Genomic DNA, 22914 nt, shown 5'->3' on the forward strand with positions numbered 1-22914 from the left:
TCTGCTATGACATGCAGACTGATTCTCTGCTGACATGAAGCCAGATTCCCTGTTAAGGGACCTCTTTCCTCTGCCTGGGTGCTGGGCCTAAATATATGCCAATGGACTGTTGCACTGGTGGCTGACGTGAAGCCTGATTGTCTGTTACGGGACCTCTCTCCTCTGCCTGGGTGCTGGGCCTAAATATCTGACAATGGACTGTTGCATTGGTGGCTGACGTGAAGCCTGATTCTCTGCTATGACATGAAGACTGATTCTCTGCTGACATGAAGCCAGATTGTCTGTTACGGGACCTCTCTCCTCTGCCTGGGTGCTGGGCCTAAATTTATGACAATGGACTGTTGCAGTGGTGGCTGACGTGAAGCCTGATTCTCTGCTATGACATGCAGACTGATTCTCTGCTGACATGAAGACAGATTTTCTGTTACGGGACCTCTCTCCTCTGCCTGGGTGCCGGGGCCTAAATATCTGAGAATGGACTGTTCCAGTGGTGGGTGACGTGAAGCCAGATTCTCTGCTATGTGACCTCTCTCCAATTGATTTTGGTTAATTTTTATTTATTTAATTTTTATTTTAATTCATTTCCCTATCCACATTTGTTTGCAGGGGATTTACCTACATGTTGCTGCCTTTTGCAGCCCTCTAGCCCTTTCCTGGGCTGTTTTACAGCCTTTTTAGTACCGAAAAGTTCGGGTCCCCATTGACTTCAATGGGGTTCGGGTTCGGGACGAAGTTCGGATCGGGTTCGGATCCCGAACCCGAACATTTCCGGGAAGTTCGGCCGAACTTCTCGAACCCGAACATCCAGGTGTTCGCTCAACTCTACTTGTGGTACATAAGACACTATGGGAGGGTACCTATGAAATAGGTTTTCATGCGTGCTAATTCCTTGAAGAGATGCCATAATTATGTTTGTCTACCTGTGAACTGATTTCAGACTGTTTTCCAGATTTGACCCTTCACTGCCTGACCTGACCCCTGCCTGATCTCCATGCTGACCCTGAGATGCCCCCCCCCCCCTGACCTCAGACTGTTTATCGTATCCCTGTTGTGTCCCTGACTATGCTTTTACCTAATCATTCAGTTCTCGGCACCACTGTCTCATAACACTTATGGTTCAACAGTCAATGAAACATAGACTACTCCAGGAGGAAGTGGCCTAATGGTTCAGCTGCAGCAAAATCCAGATCCCTGTATAGGGGTTAACATGTGAAAACCAGGGGACAGCCAGGATAGCACCCTTAGGAGTAGCCCTAAGTTAAATTTGTTCAGTTAAAACAGTAGTTCTACCAATATGTGTAGACACATTGCTTATCTACTTAAAATGAACAGCTTTCCTATAATGAAGACTCACAAATAAGTGTCTTCCATAAAGAAGAGCTCTGCTGTGGTCATATAAATGAGAACCCTAGTTGCTGTAGAGAGTTTGAGTGTGCACATGAAAATGCATGAGGCTACTTGTCCCATGGCTGACCTTGATATACGGTATATTGTAAACTTAAAAATTCTGTGTGCTTACATCTTCTCTGATGACACATTTTCATCATTTATGGTAATCTGGAAGATTTCACTGAAATAATTCTCATCATTAAAAGAGACATTAAAAGAAATAGTGTTATCAGCAGAAAAATGAACTTGGTGTCACAGATATTAATTGGCAAGGCGTGTGTGATGGATGGATAATAATCACTGCACTTACATTTTCTGTGGCTATAACAGATAGGTAAAAAGTTAAGATTATGAGGGCAAAAATAATAATTTTCAAAATGTTAATTAAATTAAATGATACCTTATTCATATATATATATATGAGATGAAGTTTTTAAGTTCAGTTGCTATGCAGATGTGATCCAAACTTTGATACACCATTTGACCCAAAGTTTATAATTTTGGGATGGTGAAGATTGTCCTGTGGTGAATAATAAGCTGGCAAGGCTGGCATAGTAGGGAACGTTCCCCCATAGTGGTGACTGAAGTTAGCCAGAGGTTTCTGCTTTATAGCTATGCAGAGATTTTGGAGCACTGTATCAGAAAAAAATGAGCATCGTCAAAGATGTTTCATGGAAAAAATCAGCACAGACATGGGCGGACCGGGATCTTAAAGTGTCCATGGGTAGTTGGGTCCAACTCGATGGAAGGCAGCGCCAACACAAGTAGGCAAGGTCAGCAATACCGTATTGTGGCACATTATACCACCCCAACAGAGCCAAAACCACAGTCAATCACAAAATACTGCCAGCAGCACAAAAAACATCTCCAAAAACTTCCACTGGCCAGCCGTAAGGAGGGCGCAGGTGCCCCTTGGTCATCCGCCCACCGGGAAATTTCCCTGTAAGATCTATGGCCAATCCACCCCTGAGTACAGAACTTTAGACTTACAGTATTTAGACAAGAAGAAAATCGTGTTCAAAGGTGGTCACAATTTAAAGGGGTATTCCAATCTCAAACATTAAGGATAGGGATGAGCAAAGCGCGATTTGGTTCCTAGAAATGAAGTCGATTCGCTCCAAACTTCTTTTTAATGTGGTACAGAGATCTGTTTCCGTACAGCTTTAAAATGTATGGGCTCCGGCGAGTTGAATTGAGTTATCACCAAAGTCTCGAAAGACTTCAGTGAATAACTTCAACATTTGATTACTAAACTTGAAAACCATTATAAAACAGGTATCTGAAGTTGGCTTCAGCACCGATTGGTACCTCGGTACCATAGCCAACTTCAGAAGTTTTAAAATGGTTGTAAAAGTTGAAAAATGAAATCCCCCGCAAGACTTTTGTGATAACAAATTTGCCTTAATGGAACTCATACATTTTAATGATCTATGGAGACGGATCAGCATTAAAGCAAAGTTCTAAGTGAAGCAACTTTGGATCTTTGATCCAAAGCTCGTTTCGCTCAACTCTAATTAAGGACATTTTGCTAGGATGTGCCATCAATGTCAGACAGGTGCAGGTCCCACGTCTGGGGAGCCACTCCTATCTCCAGAATGGGACCCCCAAATCACCTTCCTGTTCACTGCTATGGGAGTGCTGGCTCGGCTATTTCCAGCAGTCCCATAGAAGTGAATGGAGAGGTGGTTGTGCATGTATAGTGCGCTCTTCATTCACCGCTATGGGTCCTTTGAAAATACCTGAGTGTACTCGCTCAGCTATTTTCAGAATGGTGAGCAAGCCGCGCATGTGAGGTCTGCTCTTCTTCACCTCAGGGTCCCCATTCTGGAAATAGAAGCAGGTCCCAGAGCTGGGACCCACTCCTATCTGACATTGATGACATATCCTAGTGATATGCCGTCAATGAATAAGATAAGCCAACCCGTTTAAGTATATCACAAGAATAATATCATATTGACTGGTGCTGCTGTTACTGACTGTGCTTTTTTTGCTTCCAGGTTTCTCTTCCTTATCAAAGGCCAAATAAATGTCTCTATGTTGTTTTTCTTGTGGTCATAATGCTCTTCAAATCCCTTCTACATAGTCAATATCCATCCTGGCTCCTCAACATCAATGTGGCTAGTGTCATTATAGAAATATTAACTGTATCTAAATTTTCTTAAATAAAAGAAGGAACATCTACTCCTCTATATATAAAAAAGATGTCAACTTAGATGGTAGTGTCTACACCAATCTCAAATGATCTTAAAAGGTGACAAGCATCACTGATGAGCTGACAATCCATGTGCTCTACTTACAATGTTAAGTAGGGATTGGACAATGAGTCGTTCCTTTACAACACTTTTAATTCTTCTGAGCAGCATAAATTTTTTCGCATCCAATTATACAAATAGTAATTGCAGAGTCAGCAGAATTCAAAATGGTGCTGAAATGTACCTACTGGCACGGGAACCCGAAGTGGACCGCTGTTGTGAATGTTAAGAAAGAAAATTTGACATTTATGGGAATAAGCTGCTTTTTTCATACCCTGGAAGTTCTCTGATGAGGTGGAAAATTTTGGATTCTTAGGCACTCTGACAGCCAGTGCCATTCACCTCCAAATCCAAAGATTCCCGACTTTTCTCCACCTCCTAATTTGTCAACCCTAAATTTGTCAAGTGCTTCATCATCATCTTTCATGTCAGCACTTTTCTCGAGAGGGTACTTATTGACAAGATAGATTAGCGAAGATGTTTTCAATAGCTCTCATGAGACAATGATATGTTAGTTTGCCCTTCCTTTAAAAATCGTATATATGATATCTATAAACACTGTATATAAAAACCAACATCCTGACCAGTGGTGTACATAGAGAAGCATGGATCAAACTAGGCCCCCCAGACAGGACAGAAGGGTTACTGCCTAAACCCTTTTTAATGACCCTTGGGTAGAGTTGAGCGAACACCTGGATGTTCGGGTTCGAGAAGTTCGGCCGAACTTCCCGGAAATGTTCGGGTTCGGGATCCGAACCCGACCCGAACTTTGTCCCGAACCTGAACCCCATTGAAGTCAATGGGGACCCGAACTTTTGGGCACTAAAAAGGCTGTAAAACAGCCCAGGAAATGGCTAGAGGGCTGCAAAAGGCAGCAACATGTAGGTAAATCCCCTGCAAACAAATGTGGATAGGGAAATGAATAAAAATAAAATAAATAAAAATTTACCAATATGAATTGGAGAGAGGTCCCATAGCAGAGAATCAGGCTTCACGTCACCCACCACTGTAACAGTCCATTGTCATATATTTAGGCCCCGGCACCCAGGCAGAGGAGAGAGGTCCCGTAACAGAGAATCTGGCTTCATGTCAGCAGAGAATCAGTCTTCATGTCATAGCAGAGAATCATGCTTCACGTCACCCAACACTGGAACAGTCCATTGTCATATATTTAGGCCCCGGCACCCAGACAGAGGAGAGGTTCATTCAACTTTGGGTTGCCCCGCAATATAATAGTAAAATGAAAATAAAAATAGGATTGAATGAGGAAGTGCCCTGGAGTACAATAATATATGGTTAAGGGGAGGTAGTTTATGTCTAATCTGCACAAGGGATGGACAGGTCCTGTGGGATCCATGCCTGGTTCATTTTTATGAACGTCAGCTTGTCCACATTGGCTGTAGACAGGCGGCTGCGTTTGTCTGTAATGACGCCCCCTGCCGCGATGAATACACGTTCAGACAAAACGCTGGCCGCCGGGCAGGCCAGCACCTCCAAGGCATAGAAAGGCTAGCTCTGGCCACGTGGACAATTTAGAGACCCAGAAGTTAAATGGGGCCGAACCATCAGTCAGTACGTGGAGGGGTGTGCACGCATACTGTTCCACCATGTTAGTGAAATGTTGCCCCCTGCTAACAAGTTGCGTATCAGGTGGTGGTGCAGTTAGCTGTGGCGTGTTGACAAAACTTTTCCACATCTCTGCCATGCTGACCCTGCCCTCAGAGGGAGCTGGCCGTGACACAGCTGCCTTGGCGACCTCTTGCTCCTCCTCTGCCTTGGCCTTGGGCTTCCACTTGTTCCCCTGTGACATTTGGGAATGCTCTCAGTAGCGCGTCTACCAACGTGCACTTGTACTCGCGCATCTTCCTATCACACTCCAGTGCAGGAAGTAAGGTGGGCACATTGTCTTTGTACTGTGGATCCAGCAGGGTGGCAACCCAGTAGTTCGCACACGTTAAAAGGTGGGCAACTCTGCAGCATGTAGTCGCTCATGTGTGCCAGGCTGCCCAGAGGTAAGGACAAGCTGTCCTCTGTGGGAGGTGTATCGTCATCGTCCTGCGTTTCCCCCCAGCCACGCACCAGTGATAGGCCCGAGCTGCGTTGGGTGCCACCCCGCTGTGACCATGCTTCATCCTCATCCTCCTCCACCTCCTCCTCCTCCTCATCCTCGTCCTCCTCGTCCTCCAGTAGTGGGCCCTGGCTGGCCACATTTGTACCTGGTCTCTGCTGTTGCAAAAAAACTCCCTCTGAGTCACTTCTAAGAGACTGGACTGAAAGTGCTAAAAATGACCCCTCTTCCTCCTCCTCCTCCTCCTGGGCCACCTCCTCTTCCATCATCCCCCTAAGTGTTTTCTCAAGGAGACATAGAAGTGGTATTGTAACGCTGATAACGGCGTCATCGCCACTGGCCATTTTGGTGGAGTACTCGAAACAGCGCAACAGGGCACACAGGTCTCGCATGGAGGCCCAGTCATTGGTGGTGAAGTGGTGCTGTTCCGTAGTGCGACTGACCCGTGCGTGCTGCGGCTGAAACTCCACTATGGCCTGCTGCTGCTCGCACAGTCTTTCCAGCATGTGCAAGGTAGAGTTCCACCTGGTGGGCACGTCGCATATGAGGCGGTGAGCGGGAAGGCCGAAGTCACGCTGTAGCGCAGACAGGCGAGCAGCGGCAGGATGTGAACGCCGGAAGCGCGAACAGACAGCCCGCACTTTATGCAGCAGCTCTGGCATGTCGGGGTAGTTGTGAATGAACTTCTGCACCACCAAATTCAGCACATGCGCCAAGCAAGGGATGTGCGTCAAACCGGCTAGTCCCAGAGCTGCAACGAGATTTCGCCCATTATCGCACACCACCAGGCCGGGCTTGAGGCTCACCGTCAGCAACCACTCGTCGGTCTGTTGTTATATACCCCGCCACAACTCCTGTGCGGTGTGGGGCCTGTCCCCCAAACATATGAGTTACGGAATGGCCTGTTGACGTTTACCCCGGGCTGTGCTGAAGTTGGTGGTAAAGGTAAGTGGCTGACTGGATGAGCAGGTGGAAGAAGAGGAGGAGGAAGCTGAGAAGGAGGAGGTGGCAACAGGAGGCAAATAATGTTGCCCTGCGATCCTTGGCGGCGGAAGGACGTGCGCCAAACAGCTCTCCGCCTGGGGCCCAGCTGCCACTACATTTACCCAGTGTGCAGTTAGGGAGATATATAGCGTCCCTGGCAGTGCTTACTGGTCCACGTATCTGTGGTTAGGTGGACCTTGCCACAGATGGCGTTGCGCAGTGCACACTTGATTTTATCGGATACTTGGTTGTGCAGGGAAGGCACGGCTCTCTTGGAGAAGTAGTGCCGGCTGGGAACAACATACTGTGGGACAGCAAGCGACATGAGCTGTTTGAAGCTGTCTGTGTCCACCAGCCTAAATGACAGCATTTCATAGGCCAGTAGTTTAGAAATGCTGGCATTCAGGGCCAGGGATCAAGGGTGGCTAGGTGGGAATTTACGCTTTCTCTCAAATGTTTGTGAGATGGAGAGCTGAACGCTGCCGTGTGACATGGTTGAGATGCTTGGTGACGGAGGTGGTGGTGTTGGTGGTACATCCCCTGTTTGCTGGGTGGCAGGTGCCAACGTTCCTCCAGAGGCGGAGGAAGAGGCCGAGGCGGCAGCAGCAGAAGAGGCCGAGGCGGCAGCAGCAGAAGAGGTAGCAGGGGGAGCCTGAGTGACTTCCTTGTTTTTAAGGTGTTTACTCCACTGCAGTTCATGCTTTGCATGCAGGTGCCTGGTCATGCAGGTTGTGCTAAGGTTCAGAACGTTAATGCCTCGCTTCAGGCTCTGATGGCACAGCATGCAAACCACTTCGGGTCTTGTCGTCAGCACATTGTTTGAAGAAGTGCCATGCCAGGGAACTCCTTGAAGCTGCCTTTGGGGTGCTCGGTCCCAGATGGCGGCGGTCAGTAGCAGGCGGAGTCTCTTGGCGGCGGGTGTTCTGCTTTTGCCCACTGCTCCCTCTTTTGCTACGCTGTTGGCTCAGTCTCATCACTGTCTCTTCCTCGGAACTGTGAAAGTCAGTGGCACGACCTTCATTCCATGTGGGGTCTAGGACCTCATTGTCCCCTGCATCGTCTTCCACCCAGTCTTGATCCCTGACCTCCTGTTCAGTCTGCACACGGCAGAAAGATGCAGCAGTTGGCACCTGTGTTTCGTCATCATCAGAGACGTGCTGAGGTGGTATTCCCATGTCCTCATCATCAGGAAACATAAGTGGTTGTGCGTCAGTGCATTCTATGTCTTTCACCGCTGGGGAAGGGCTAGGTGGATTCCCTTGGGAAACCCTGCCAGCGGAGTCTTCAAACAGCATAAGAGACTGCTGCATAACTTGAGTCTCAGACAGTTTCCCTGATATGCATGGGGGTGATGCGACAGACTGATGGGCTTGGTTTTCAGGCGCCATCTGTGCACTTTCTGCAGAAGACTGGGTGGGAGATAATGTGAACGTGCTGGATCCACTGTCGGCCACCCAATTGACTAATGCCTGTACCTGCTCAAGCCTTACCATCCTTAGAACGGCATTGGGCCCCACCAAATATCGCTGTAAATTATGGCGGCTACTGGGACCTGAGGTAGTTGGTACACTAGGACGTGTGGCTGTGGCAGAACGGCCACGTCCTCTCCCAGCACCAGAGGGTCCACTAACACCACCACCTAACACTATCTGGCTATCTATTTAGGTAATGTATTACACTAATAAAGGCACATCAGTAAGAACAGATTTAGCTGAATATAAATTTGAGGCCTAGTATTTAGGCGTTGGATGACAGGTATACGTTTACGGACAGAATTTGATTTGGAAATGCACGGTAGCGTGTGAAGTTATTGTGGATGACCCTATCAGCACCTTGAATCTAATATACCCTTTTATGGATAGATTTAAAGTAGGTCTGATAAAGCAGAAAACACTAATTTAGGAAATTGCTAAATTGGGAATTGTATTTCAACCCAGAACAAAAACTGTGCTTTGACGGACACTAAATAACTTGACCAGCCACAGCAATAAACACAGATTTAGATGAATGTAAATTTGAGGCCTATTATTTAGGCACTGGGTGAAAGGTATACGTTTACAGACAGAATTAGACTTGGAAATGCACAGTAGCGTGTGTGTGAACTTATTGAGAATGACCCTATCTGCACCTTGAATCTTATATACCCTTTTAATGAATAGATTTAAAGTAGCCCTGATACAGCAGAAACCACTAATTTAGGAAATTGCTAAGTAGGGAATTGTATTTCAACCCTGAACAAAAATATATCCTTTGCCAGACAGCAGACAGTATTACAATTGGCTGGCCACAGCTGAAACACCAGATTTAGGGTACTGCTATTTTGGCAATTGTATTTCACTCCTCAATAAAATAGCAAGCACAGCGAGGCCCCTGATGTAGGACATAGCCAAAAAATAACCACACTATTGATGGTTAAATGCACTTGGTGACAGCTTGCCCCTGATGTGGGATATAGCCAAAAAATAACACACTATTGATGGTTAAATGCACTTGGTGACAGCTTGCCCCTGATGTAGGATATAGCCAAAAAATAACCTCACTATTGATGGTTAAATGCACTTGGTGACAGCTTGCCCCTGATGTGGGATATAGCCAAATAATAACCACACTATTGATGGTTAAATGCACTTGGTGACAGCTTGCCCCATATGTAGGATATAGCCAAAAAACAACCACACTACTGAGGGTTAAATGCACTTGGTGACAGCTTGCCCCATATGTAGTATATAGCCAAAAAATAACCACACTATTGCTGGTTAAATGCACTTGGTGACAGCTTGCCCCTGATGTGGGATATAGCCAAAAAATAACCACACTATTGATGGTTAAATGCACTTGGTGACAGCTTGACCCGTGATGTAGGATATAGCCAAAAAAATAACCACACTATTGATGGTTAAATGCACTAGGTGACAGCTTGCCTCTGATGTGGGATATAGCCAAAAAATAACCACACTATTGATGGTTAAATGCACTTGGTGACAGCTTGCTCCTGATGTAGGATATAGCCAAAAAATAACCACACTATTTATGGTTAAATGCACTTGGTGACAGCTTGACCCTAATGTAGGATATAGCCAAAAATAACCACACTATTGATGGTTAAATGCACTTGGTGACAGCTTGAACCTGATGTAGGATATAGCCAAAAAATAACCACACTATTGAGGGTTAAATGCACTTGGTGACAGCTTGCCCCATATGTAGGATATAGCCAAAAAATAACCACACTATTGATGGTTAAATGCACTTGGTGACAGCTTGACCCTGATGTAGAATATAGCCAAAAAATAACCACACTATTGATGGTTAAATGCACTTGGTAACAGCTTGAACCTGGAGTAGGATATAGCCAAAAAATAACCACACTATTGATGGTTAAATGCACTTGGTGACAGCTTGCCCTATATGTAGGATATAGCCAAAAAACAACCACACTATTGAGGGTTAAATGCACTTGGTGACAGCTTGCCCCATATCTAGTATATAGCCAAAAAATAACCACACTATTGATGGTTGAATGCACTTGGTGACAGCTTGACCCTGATGTAGGATATAGCCAAACAATAACCACACTATTGATGGTTAAATGCACTTGGTGACAGCTTGCCCCTGATGTGGGATATAGCCAAAAAATAACCACACTATTGATTGTTAATTGCACTTGGTGACAGCTTGCCCCATATGTAGGATATAGCCAAAAAACAACCACACTACTTAGGGTTAAATGCACTTGGTGACAGCTTGCTCCATATGTAGTATATAGCCAAAAAATAACCACACTATTGATGGTTAAATGCACTTGGTGACAGCTTGCCCCTGATGTGGGATATAGCCAAAAAATAACCACACTATTGATGGTAATTGCACTTGGTGACAGCTTGCCCCATATGTAGGATATAGCCAAAAAACAACCACACTACTGAGGGTTAAATGCACTTGGTGACAGCTTGCCCCATATGTAGTATATAGCCAAAAAAATAACCACACTATTGATGATTAAATGCACTTGGTGACAGCTTGACCCTGATGTAGAATATAGCCAAAAAATAACCACACTATTGATGGTTAAATGCACTTGGTGACAGCTTGCCCCTGATGTAGGATATAGCCAAAAAATAACCACACTATTGATGGTTAAATGCACTTGGTGACAGCTTGACCCTGATGTAGGATATAGCCAAAAAATAACCACACTATTGATGGTTAAATGCACTTGGTGACAGCTTGAACCTGATGTAGGATATAGCCAAAAAATAACCACAATATTGAGGGTTAAATGCACTTAGTTACAGCTTGCCCCATATGTAGGATATAGCCAAAAAAATAACCACACTATTTATGGTTAAATGCACTTGGTGACAGCTTGATCCTGATGTGGGATATAGCCAAAAAGTAACCACACTATTGATGGTTAAATGCACTTGGTAACAGCTTGAACCTGGAGTAGGATATAGCCAAAAAATAACCACACTATTGATGGTTAAATGCACTTTGTGACAGCTTGCCCCATATGTAGGATATAGCCAAAAAACAACCACACTATTGAGGGTTAAATGCACTTGGTGACAGCTTGCCCCATATGTAGTATATAGCCAAAAAATAACCACACTATTGATGGTTGAATGCACTTGGTGACAGCTTGACCCTGATGTAGGATATAGCCAAACAATAACCACACTATTGATGGTTAAATGCACTTGGTGACAGCTTGCCCCTGATGTGGGATATAGCCAAAAAATAACCACACTATTGATGGTTAATTGCACTTGGTGACAGCTTGCCCCATGTGTAGGATATAGCCAAAAAACAACCACACTACTGAGGGTTAAATGCACTTGGTGACAGCTTGCCCCATATGTAGTATATAGCCAAAAATTAACCACACTATTGATGGTTAACCCCTTAGGGACACAGCCTTTTTACACCTTAGGACCAGGCCATTTTTTGCAAATCTGACCAGTGTCACTTTAAGTGCTGATAACTTTAAAACGCTTTGACTTATCCAGGCCGTTCTGAGATTGTTTTTTCGTCACATATTGTACTTCATGACACTGGTAAAATGAAGTCAAAAAAATTTACCAAAAAATCTCAAAAATTTGCAAATTTCTAAGTTTCAGTTTCTCTACTTCTGTAATACATAGTAATACCCCCAAAAATTGTGATGATTTGACATTCCCCATATGTCTACTTCATGTTTGTAGCATTTTGGGAATGATATTTTATTTTTTGGGGATGTTACAAGGCTTAGAAGTTTAGAAGCAAATTTTGAAAATTTTCAGAAATCTTCAAAATCCCACTTTTTATGGACCAGTTCAGGTTTGAAGTCATATTGTGAGGCTTAGATAATAGAAAACTCCCAAAAATGACCCCATCTAAGAAACTACACCCCTCAAGGTATTCAAAACTGATTTTACATACGTCGTTAACCCTTTAGGTGTTGCACAAGAGTTATTGGCAAATGGGGATGAAATTTGAGAATTTCATTTTTTTGTTTATTTTTCCATTTTCACCCATTTTTTCCACTAACAAAGCAAGGGTTAACAGCCAAACAAGACTGTATCTTTATTGCCCTGACTCTGCCGTTTACAGAAACACCCAATATGTGGCCGTAAACTACTGTACGGCCACACAGCGGGGCGTACAGTGAAAGGTGCGCCGTTTGGTTTTTGAAAGGCTGATTTTTATGGACTGGTTTATTTACACCATGTCCCATTTGAAGCCCCCTGATGCACCCCTAGAGTAGAAACTCCATAAAAGTGACCCCATCTAAGAAACTACACCCCTCAAGGTATTCAAAACTGATTTTACATACGTCGTTAACCCTTTAGGTGTTGCACAAGAGTTATTGGCAAATGGGGATGAAATTTGAAAATTTCATTTTTTTGCCTTATTTTCCATTTTAACCCATTTTTTCCACTAACAAAGCAAGGGTTAACAGCCAAACAAGACTGTATCTTTATTGCCCTGACTCTGCCGTTTACATAAACACCCCATATGTGGCCGTAAACTACTGTACGGCCACACAGCGGGGCATAGAGTGAAAGGTGCGCCGTTTGGTTTTTGGAAGTCAGATTTTGCTGGACTGGTTTTTTGACACCATGTCCCATTTGAAGCCCCCTGATGCACCCCTAGAGTAGAAACTCCATAAAAGTGACCCCATCTAAGAAACTACACCCCTCAAGGTATTCAAAACTGATTTTACATACATTTTTAACCCTTTAGGTGTTGCACAAGATTTAATGGAAAATAGAGATACAATTTCCAAATTTCACTTTTTTGGCAGATTTTCCATTTTAATATTTTTTTTTCCAGTTACAAAGAAAGGGTTAACAGCCAAACAAAACTCATTATTCATGGCCCTAATTCTGTAGTTTACAGAAACACCCCATATGTGGTCGTAAACCACTGTACGGGCACACGGCGGGGCGCAGAAGGAAAGGAATGCCATACGGTTTTTGGAAGGCAGATTTTGCTGGACTGGTTTTTTGACACCATGTCCCATTTGAAGCCCCCCTGATGCACCCCTAGAGTAGAAACTCAAAAAAAGTGACCCCATTTTAGAAACTACGGGATAGGGTGGCAGTTTTGTTGGTACTAGTTTAGGGTACATATGATTTTTGGTTGCTCTATATTACACTTTTTGTGCGGCAAGGTAACAAGAAATACCTTTTTGGCACAGTTTTTTTTTTTGTTATTTACAACATTTATCTGACAGGGTAGATCATGTGGTAATTTTATAGAGCAGGTTGTCACGGACGCGGCGATACCTAATATGTATACAATTTTTTTTATTTATGTAAGTTTTACACAATGATTTCATTTTTAAAACAAAAAAAGTTTTAGTGTCTACATAGTCTAAGAGCCATAGTTGTTTCAGTTTTTGGGCGATTATCTTGAGTAGGGTCTCATTTTTTGCGGGATGAGATGACGGTTTGATTGGCACTATTTTGGGGTGCATATGATTTTTTGATCGCTTGCTATTGCACTTTTTGTGATGTAAGATGACCAAAAATTGCTTTTTTTACACCGTTTTTATTTTTATTTTTTTACGGTGGTCACCTGAGGGGTTAAGTCATGTGATATTTTTATAGAGCCGGTCCATACGGACGCGGCAATACCCAATATGTATACTTTTTTTTATTTATGTAAGTTTTACACAATGATTTCATTTTTGAAACAAAAAAAATGATGTTTTAGTGTTTTCATAGTCTAAGAGCCATAGTTTTTTCAGTTTTTGGGCGATTATCTTAAGTAGGGTCTCATTTTTTGCGGGATGAGATGACGGTTTGATTGTTACAATTTTGGCGTACATGCGACTTTTTTGATCACTTTTATTACCTTTTTTTGGGAAGTAAGGTGGGCAAAATTTCTATTTTATCATAGTTTTTAATTTTTTTATTTTTATGGCGTTCACCGTTCGGGTAAAGTAACATTACCGTTTTATAGATCAGGTCGTTACGGACGCGGCGATACCAAACATGTGTAGGGAATTTAATTTTTTTCATTTTTAATCAGTGATAAATGTGTTTTTTGATTTTTACTTTTTTTTCACTTTTTTTAACTTCTTTTTTTACCCAGACCCACTTGGTTCTTGAAGATCCAGTGGGTCTGATGTCTATATAATACAGTACTGTACTCTATATAGGGTACTGCACTGTATTTTACTTACACTGAACAGATCTATGCTTTCAGCACAGATCTGTTCAGCACCATGGACAGCAGGACGCCTGAGCAGGCGTCCTGTTGCCATGGGAACCTTCCCCGTCTGCCACAACTTCGCAGACGGGGAAGGGTAAGGACTGGGGTGTCGGGGGGCTGTCTGGGGGCTCTCTCCCTCTCCCATCGGGGGGCTGCAAAGGCACAGCAGCCCCCCGATCGGAGAGGGAGGGAGCTCCCTGCGCTGTTAACCTTTTCCATACAGCGGTCCGTACGGACCGCTGTATGGAAAGGGTTAAACGGCTGACATCGCATCAACGATGTCAGCCGTTTATACCAGGGTGCCAGCAATGTGCTGGCACCCTGGTATACCCACTCTACACCAACGATTACGCAATGGGAGGCGGGCGGGGGATCGCGATCCCGCCTGCCGCACCGCCCGCCTCCCGCACCGCCCGCAACCCTCCCCCTGCACCACACGCCCACATAATATCATTCAGGGGTGCAGGGGGAGGAATAACATATATATTCTGGGCATTGTAAAGTTTCTGATCCCCGCGGTCAGGGACCGCAGGGATCAGAAACGGCAAAAAGCGCATCAAACCGCAGGTCTGAATTGACCTGCGGTTTGTTGCGATCGCCGACATGGGGGGGTCACGGGACCCCCCCGCGCATTTAGCCTAGGTGCCTGCTCAATGATTTGTGCAGGCACCTTGTTCCGATCACTGCCAGCCGGGCGGCAGTGATCGAAACAACACATGACGTACCGGTACGTCATGTGTCCTTAAGTACCAGGGCATCATGACGTACCGGTACGTCATGTGTCCTGAAGAGGTTAAATGCACTTGGTGACAGCTTGACCCTGATGTAGGATATAGCCAAAAAAATAACCACACTATTGATGGTTAAATGCACTTGGTGACAGCTTGCCCCTGATGTGGGATATAGCCAAAAAATAACCACACTATTGATGGTTAAATGCACTTGTTGACAGCTTGCCCCTGATGTAGGATATAGCCAAAAAATAACCACACTATTGATGGTTAAATGCACTTGGTGACAGCTAGACCCTGATGTAGGATATAGCCAAAAAATAACCACACTATTAATGGTAAATGCACTTGGTGACAGCTTGAACCTGATGTAGGATATAGCCAAAAAATAACCACACTATTGATGGTTAAATGTACTTGGTGGCAGCTTGTGCTGGCGCACCACAAGACACAAAATGGCCGCTGATCACCCCAAAAAAAAGTGAATGAAAAACGCTCTGGTCAGCCTAAAAACAGTGAGCAATTGAAAAGCAGCAGTTCAATGATCCACAGCTGCAGATCGATCACTTAATTAAGTCTTTTGGAGGAGTTAATCACTGCCTAATCTCGCCCTAACGTCGCAGCTGCAACCTCTCCCTACACTGATCAGAGCAGAGTGACGTGCGGCACTACGTGACTCCAGCTTAAATAGAGGCTGGGTCACATGCTGCACTGGCCAATCACAGCCATGCCAATAGTAGGCATGGCTGTGACGGCCTCTTGGGGCAAGTAGTATGACGCTTGTTGATTGGCTGCTTTGCAGCCTTTCAAAAAGTGCCAAGAAAGCGACGAACACCGAACCCGAACCCAGACTTTTACTAAAATGTTCGGGTTCGGGTCCGTGTCACGGACACCCCAAAATTCGGTACGAACCCGAACTATACAGTTTGTGTTCGCTCATCCCTACCCTTGGGCCATTTTTCTACTGCCTCATTTGCTAAAAGTTGCTCCTTTAGAGGGTAGAGTCCTGACCAAGTTTTCACCTCCAGTAGAAGAGAAGATGATCCCAACTAAGACTGGGTCCCCTCTTGCCCTGGACCCCATAGCAGTTGCATGGTCTGCCCTTAGGATAGTTACGTCCCTGATCCTGACATTCACCCATACACTAGGCCCCCCTCCCCAACAGGCTGTGATCTGATGATATATTATAGAGGGAACACTGTGTACATGACTTATACATAGATAGTGAGGACACACGGGGCAGCAGTGAGTCAGTTGTGACACAGCTGAAAGACACTGTGTCACGCGGCTGCTCTGCTTTTAAAAATTGTTGCAAAGTGGTTGCATCATTTTGCCAGAAAATAGTTGTTTATCTCTTAAAACCAAATGCAATTTATTTTTTTCAGATAAAGCTGTTGTTTTCTATCAAAATCATGCAACCATTTAACAATCAGTTTAAAAACTGCAGCAGCCTCAGGATGCTGTGGCTTTCAGCTGAATCATACCTGCCTCACTACTGCCCCGAGTGGCCTCACCCACAGCGCAGTAGGGGTGTACACTGCTGTTCTCCCTTTAAGATATTGTCAGGTCATCGCTAAGTCTATTTATAGGGGGGTCAAGACCAGTAAATCCCACATAGTAAAGTCCATACATCACAGCTAATTCACAATCCATTTGTGGCTTCATTCTGAAAATGACATAACCATACACTACATTTGAAACCCTATAAGGTGCGTACATGGATCTCATAGGGCCTTATAGCAAAACTTAGTTTGGGTCCCCCCCATTACCCAGTTTCCCAATATACATGCATAAATCATTCCTAGGTAACGTGAAGTTCTTCTTCCCATTTTTTTAATTAAAGGGGTTGAAATGATCCACAAAATATAGTCTACATTTTTCAAACTGAATATTTTTGTATTTACATATATTTAAAAATTTAGCATAGCAACTGAGTTATCCACTGAAATCCATCGGTATATCATCATATACTGTTTGTTCTTTTTCTAATTTCCCTGTCCTACTCACTGAAACGGATGCACATGCCCAGTTCCGTCCTTTAACTGCCACCAGCTGCAGTAGACAGGACACACCTCCTGAGAAAGTGCACCCCCCCTAAGCAGCCAGCTTGAAATAAATCTAGCAGAACAGTCGGAGCAATGAATGGAAAGATATCTGGTCCCATGTGAGGTACAGCTCTGGTTTGTTAGAAGGAGAACGTTATGTACTGTATGATATCAGATTTTCATTTTTTACATTAATCATGGCATAACCCCTTTAAGTGGAAGTAATTTCAATTAAAAATTGTAACTAAAAAGTCGCCCTCCACCTAACCTACTTCAACCAACATAACCAACTTCTAGGTTTCAAAAAGTGGAATAAGTGCTTTGTAAGGCTAGTTTCACACTAGCAGTGGACTCCGGCAGGCTGTTCTGGCGGGTGAACAGCCTGTCAGATCCGTCCTGCCGCTAGTTCACGTGTGCCCCCAGAATGCCGCTCCGTCCCCATTGACTATAATGGGGGCAGGGGCGGAGTTCTGACAGCAGGGTATGCAGTACTTTTAGTCTGTCTGCCTCTTGGCGTGCGCTGCCGTGCTGCCGCCGGAACTCCGCCCCATTAAAGTCAATAGGGACAGAGTGGCAGTCCGGGGGCACACGTGAACTAGCGGCAGGAAGGATCCGTCAGGCTGTTCATCCGCCGGAACAGCCTGCTGGAGTCCCCGGCCGCTAGTGTGAAAGTACCCTAAATACAGACCTTATTGTAATGAAAATGCAGTGTTTTTTTTTGTTTTGTTTTTTCAGGAAAAGAAAGTATTGAGCCCCAGCCCTCCTCCAACATGCCCAGTAGCAGTTGTGTCATCTGTCTCCATTAAAGTACATCACTGAACCCTGAAAACATGCACTGGAATAGAGAAACATTTTTGGAATATAAGGTAGACCAACATTGCAAGGACAAGACACAATTGATAAGCCTTCTCAGAAGTAAGATCATGTACTTATTAGGTGCTTAATGTAGGCAGGCCAGGTCAGTGGCTTTGAAAAATCAGAAGGGACGAGCTAAAGGAAATAAGGAAAAAGGCAGCAGATTTGTTGCAGAAAATTTGTCAATGTCCAATTTGTCCAAATTAGGCTCTCAGGAATCCAAGTGCTTGCCACCAGAACAAACCATTTAAATAAATTCAAAGAGTGAGAAAAAGAGCGCAACCGGCACTGCTACATGTGCCTATGTAGTCACTGGAGCGCTTCAAACACTGGGATCCCGAACCTTCACGGTGATGCTCTATCAGTGATGTAGTAATATTGATGATAGCAAGAGAAAGAAAGCACCGCGGCACTCACCACTGGTCACAAAGTTGCTGTTTGCAGTTTATTTCTTGATACACATCGTGGACGCGGACAGAACACAGGTGAATGAATAGGCCTATTTGGAAAAACAGTGTGGACCTCATATTTCTTTGCTTAGAACGAGATGCTTATCACACATCACCAACCTCAGGGCTCTGTACCAACTAATATGCCAACGTCTCTGTTTCATCACAATCTACCAGAGAATGAGAATCAGGGGATTTACTAATGCAGATTTTCAATGCAATAAATGCTGACCAAGAAATAAAATAAAATAAAATGTTCAAGGCTCCTAATCAGCCTCATGGTAACTGAAAGGCAACCATTAACAGATCTTTCGAAAAGCATTTATTGATGGGTTTATTTCTAAATTTCAATGTGAGAATGCATCCCACTTTGTTGTTGTCCCATAAGGACTGCTGAAAATCACAGATGCATAAAGATGCTCATAAGTAGGGATGAGCAAAATGTATTTGTACTGTAAAAAAACATTTCCTGAACTCGGGGTAGGTTCCCAGCGTTTCCTTGGAACCAAACCCGAGTTTGGGAAATGTTTTTTTACAGTACAAATTAATTTATGAAGTTATTGAGCAAAGTCTTGTGAGACTTTGCGAAGCAATAACTTCGGCTTATCAGAGCCAATACATTCTAACTGCTCCGTACTGTTTTAGAACAAAGTTTTATACAAATCGACTTTGGATGTTTCATCCGAAGTCGATCCGCTCATCCCTACTCATAAGGCGTAGTTGTCTTGCATATTGGAAGAAAATGGGAATAAATGCTCCAGCACCGCGGTGGATGATATGAAAGTCCCGGTCTTTATTAACACCATAAAAAATCCAGGTGAGTACAGCAATCAATGACAAACACTGGTGGTCCCCGGTACCCCGGATCTACGCGTTTCGAACTATTGAGTTCTTAGTCATGACTAAGAACTCAATAGTTCGAAACGCGTAGATCCGGGGTACCGGGGACCACCAGTGTTTGTCATTGATTGCTGTACTCACCTGGATTTTTTATGGTGTTAATAAAGACCGGGACTTTCATATCATCCACCGCGGTGCTGGAGCATTTATTCCCATTTTCTTCTGCTTACAAGGGACTGGCTTGAGTCTGCCCCGTGCACCACTGTGCAGGACGATGAGGTGAGCTGGCTACAATCTTTCTTTACATTACATTGTCTTGCATATTGTCTATGTACATCAAGTTGTTTCACGTGTGGTCCCCTACATCTCATTTTTATGTAACTTGTGCCTTTAAGGCAGAAGAGTTTAAGAAGAGAAAATATTCAATATGGCAGCAATATGATTTTATTATGATGTAGACCTAACCACTTCCCGACACAAGTTAGCGGAAAATGATGATTTTTTTTTCTCTTTTTTCCTTACAAAGTCTCATATTCCACTAACTTGCGACAAAAAATAAAAAATTCTAGGAACTCGCCATGCCCCTCACGGAATACCTTGGGGTGTCTTCTTTCCAAAATGGGGTCACTTGTGGCGTAGTTATACTGCCCTGGCAATTTAGGGGCCCAAATGTGTGAGAAGTACTTTGCAATCAAAATCTGTAAAAAATGGCCTGCAAAATCTGAAAGGTGCACTTTGGAATATGTGCCCCTTTGCCCACCTTGGCAGCAGAAAAGTGTAACACATCTGGTATCGCCGTACTCAGGAGAAGTTGGGGAATGTGTTTTGGGGTGTCATTTTACATATACCCATGCTGGATGAGAGAAATATCTTGGCAAAAGACAACTTTTCCCATTTTTTTATACAAAGTTGGCATTTGACCAAGATATTTTTCTCACCCAGCATGGGTATATGTAAAATGACACCGCAAAACACATTTCCCAACTTCTCCTGAGTACGGCGATACCAGATGTGTGACACTTTTTTGCTGCCAAGGTGGGCAAAGGGGCACATATTCCAAAGTGCACCTTTCGGATTTCACCGGTCATTTTTTACACATTTTGATTGCAAAGTTCTTCTCACACATTTGGGCCCCTAAATTGCCAGGGCAGTATAACTACGCCACAAGTGACCCCATTTTGGAAAGAAGACACCCCAAGGTATTCTGTGAGGGGCATGGCGAGTTCCTAGAATTTTTTTTTTTTGTCGCAAGTTAGTGGAATATGAGACTTTGTAAGGAAAAAAGAAAAAAAAAGAAAAATCATCATTTTCCGCTAACTTGTGACATTTGGATCCCAGACTTCTTCTCACACTTTCGGGCCCCTAAAAAGCCAGGGCAGTATAAATACCCCACATGTGACCCCACTTTGGAAAGAATACCCCAAGGTATTCAATGAGGGGCCTGGCAAGTTCCTAGAAATGTTTTGCATAAGTTAGCGGAAATTGATTTTTTGGGTTTTTTTCTCACAAAGTCTCACTTTCCGCTAACTTAGGACAAAAATTTCAATCTTTCATGGACTCAATATGCCCCTCAGCGAATACCTTGGGGTGTCTTCTTTCCGAAATGGGGTCACATGTGGGGTATTTATACTGCCCTGGCTTTTTAGGGGCCCTAAAGCGTGAGAAGAAGTCTGGAATATAAATGTCTAAAAATGTTTACGCATTTGGATTCCGTGAGGGGTATGGTGAGTTCATGGGAGATTTTATTTTTTGACACAAGTTAGTAGAATATGAGACTTAGTAAGAAAAAACAAAAACAAAAAAAAAATTTCCGCTAACCTGTGCCAAAAAAAATGTCTGAATGGAGCCTTACAGGGGGGGGGGGGGTGATCAATGACAGGGGGGTGATCAATGACAGGGGGGTAATCACCCATATAGACTCCCGGATCACCCCCCTGTCATTGATCACCCCCCTGGTAAGGCTCCATTCAGACGTCCGTATAATTTTTACGGATCCATGGATCGAATCCGCAAAACACATGCGGACGTCTGAATGGAGCCTTACAGGGGGGTTATCAATGACAGGGGGTGATCAGGGTGATCTCCCCCCTGTCACTGATCACCCCCCCTGTAAGGCTCTATTCAGACATCCGCATGATTTTTTACGGATCCATGGTTACATGGATCGGATCCACAAAACACATGCGGACGTCTGAATGGAGCCTTACATAGGGGTTATCAATGACAGGGGGTGATCAGGGTGATCAGGGTGATCACCCCCCTGTCACTGATCACCCCCCCTGTAAGGCTCCATTCATACATCCGCATGATTTTTTACGGATCCATGGATACATGGATCGGATCCACAAAACACATGCGGACGTCTGAATGGAGCCTTACAGGGGGGTTATCAATGACAGGGGGTGATCAGGGTGATCACCCCCCTGTCACTGATCACCCCCCCTGTAAGGCTCCATTCAGACATCCGCATGATTTTTTACGGATCCATGGATACATGGATCGGATCCACAAAACACATGCGGACGTCTGAATGGAGCCTTACAGGGGGGTTATCAATGACAGGGGGTGATCAGGGTGATCACCCCCCTGTCACTGATCACCCCCCCTGTAAGGCTCCATTCAGACATCCGCATGATTTTTTACGGATACATGGATACATGGATCGGATCCACAAAACACATGCGGACGTCTGAATGGAGCCTTACAGGGGGGTTATCAATGACAGGGGGTGATCAGGGTGATCAGGGTGATCACTCCCCTGTCACTGATCACCCCCCCTGTAAGGCTCCATTCAGACATCCGCATGATTTTTTACGGATACATGGATACATGGATCGGATCCACAAAACACATGCGGACGTCTGAATGGAGCCTTACAGGGGGGTTATCAATGACAGGGGGTGATCAGGGTGATCACCCCCCTGTCACTGATCACCCCCCCTGTAAGGCTCCATTCAGACATCCGCATGATTTCTTACGGATCCATGGATACATGGATCGGATCCACAAAACACATGCGGACGTCTGAATGGAGCCTTACGGGGGGTTATCAATGACAGGGGGTGATCAGGGTGATCAGGGTGATCACCCCCCTGTCACTGATCACCCCCCCTGTAAGGCTCCATTCAGACATCCGCATGATTTTTTACGGATCCATGGATACATGGATCGCATCCACAAAACACATGCGGACGTCTGAATGGAGCCTTACAGGGGGGTGATCAATGACAGGGGGGTAATCAGGGAGTGTATATGGGTGATCACCCGCCTGTCATTGATCACCCCCTGTAAGGCTCCATTCAGACGTCCGCATGTGTTTTGCGGATCCGATCCATGTATCCATGGATCCGTAAAAATCATGCGGACGTCTGAAAGGAGCCTTACAGGGGGGTGATCAATGACAGGGGGGTTATCAATGACAGGGGGTGATCAGGGAGTGTATATGGGTGATCACCCCCCTGTAAGGCTCCATTCAGACGTCCGCATGTGTTTTGCGGATCCGATCCATGTATCCATGGATCCGTAAAAATCATGCGGACGTCTGAATGGAGCCTTACAGGGGGGTGATCAATGACAGGGGGGTGATCAATGACAGGGGGT

This window comes from Bufo gargarizans, chromosome 2 (assembly GCF_014858855.1).
Source record: "Bufo gargarizans isolate SCDJY-AF-19 chromosome 2, ASM1485885v1, whole genome shotgun sequence".
NCBI lineage: Eukaryota > Metazoa > Chordata > Amphibia > Anura > Bufonidae > Bufo > Bufo gargarizans.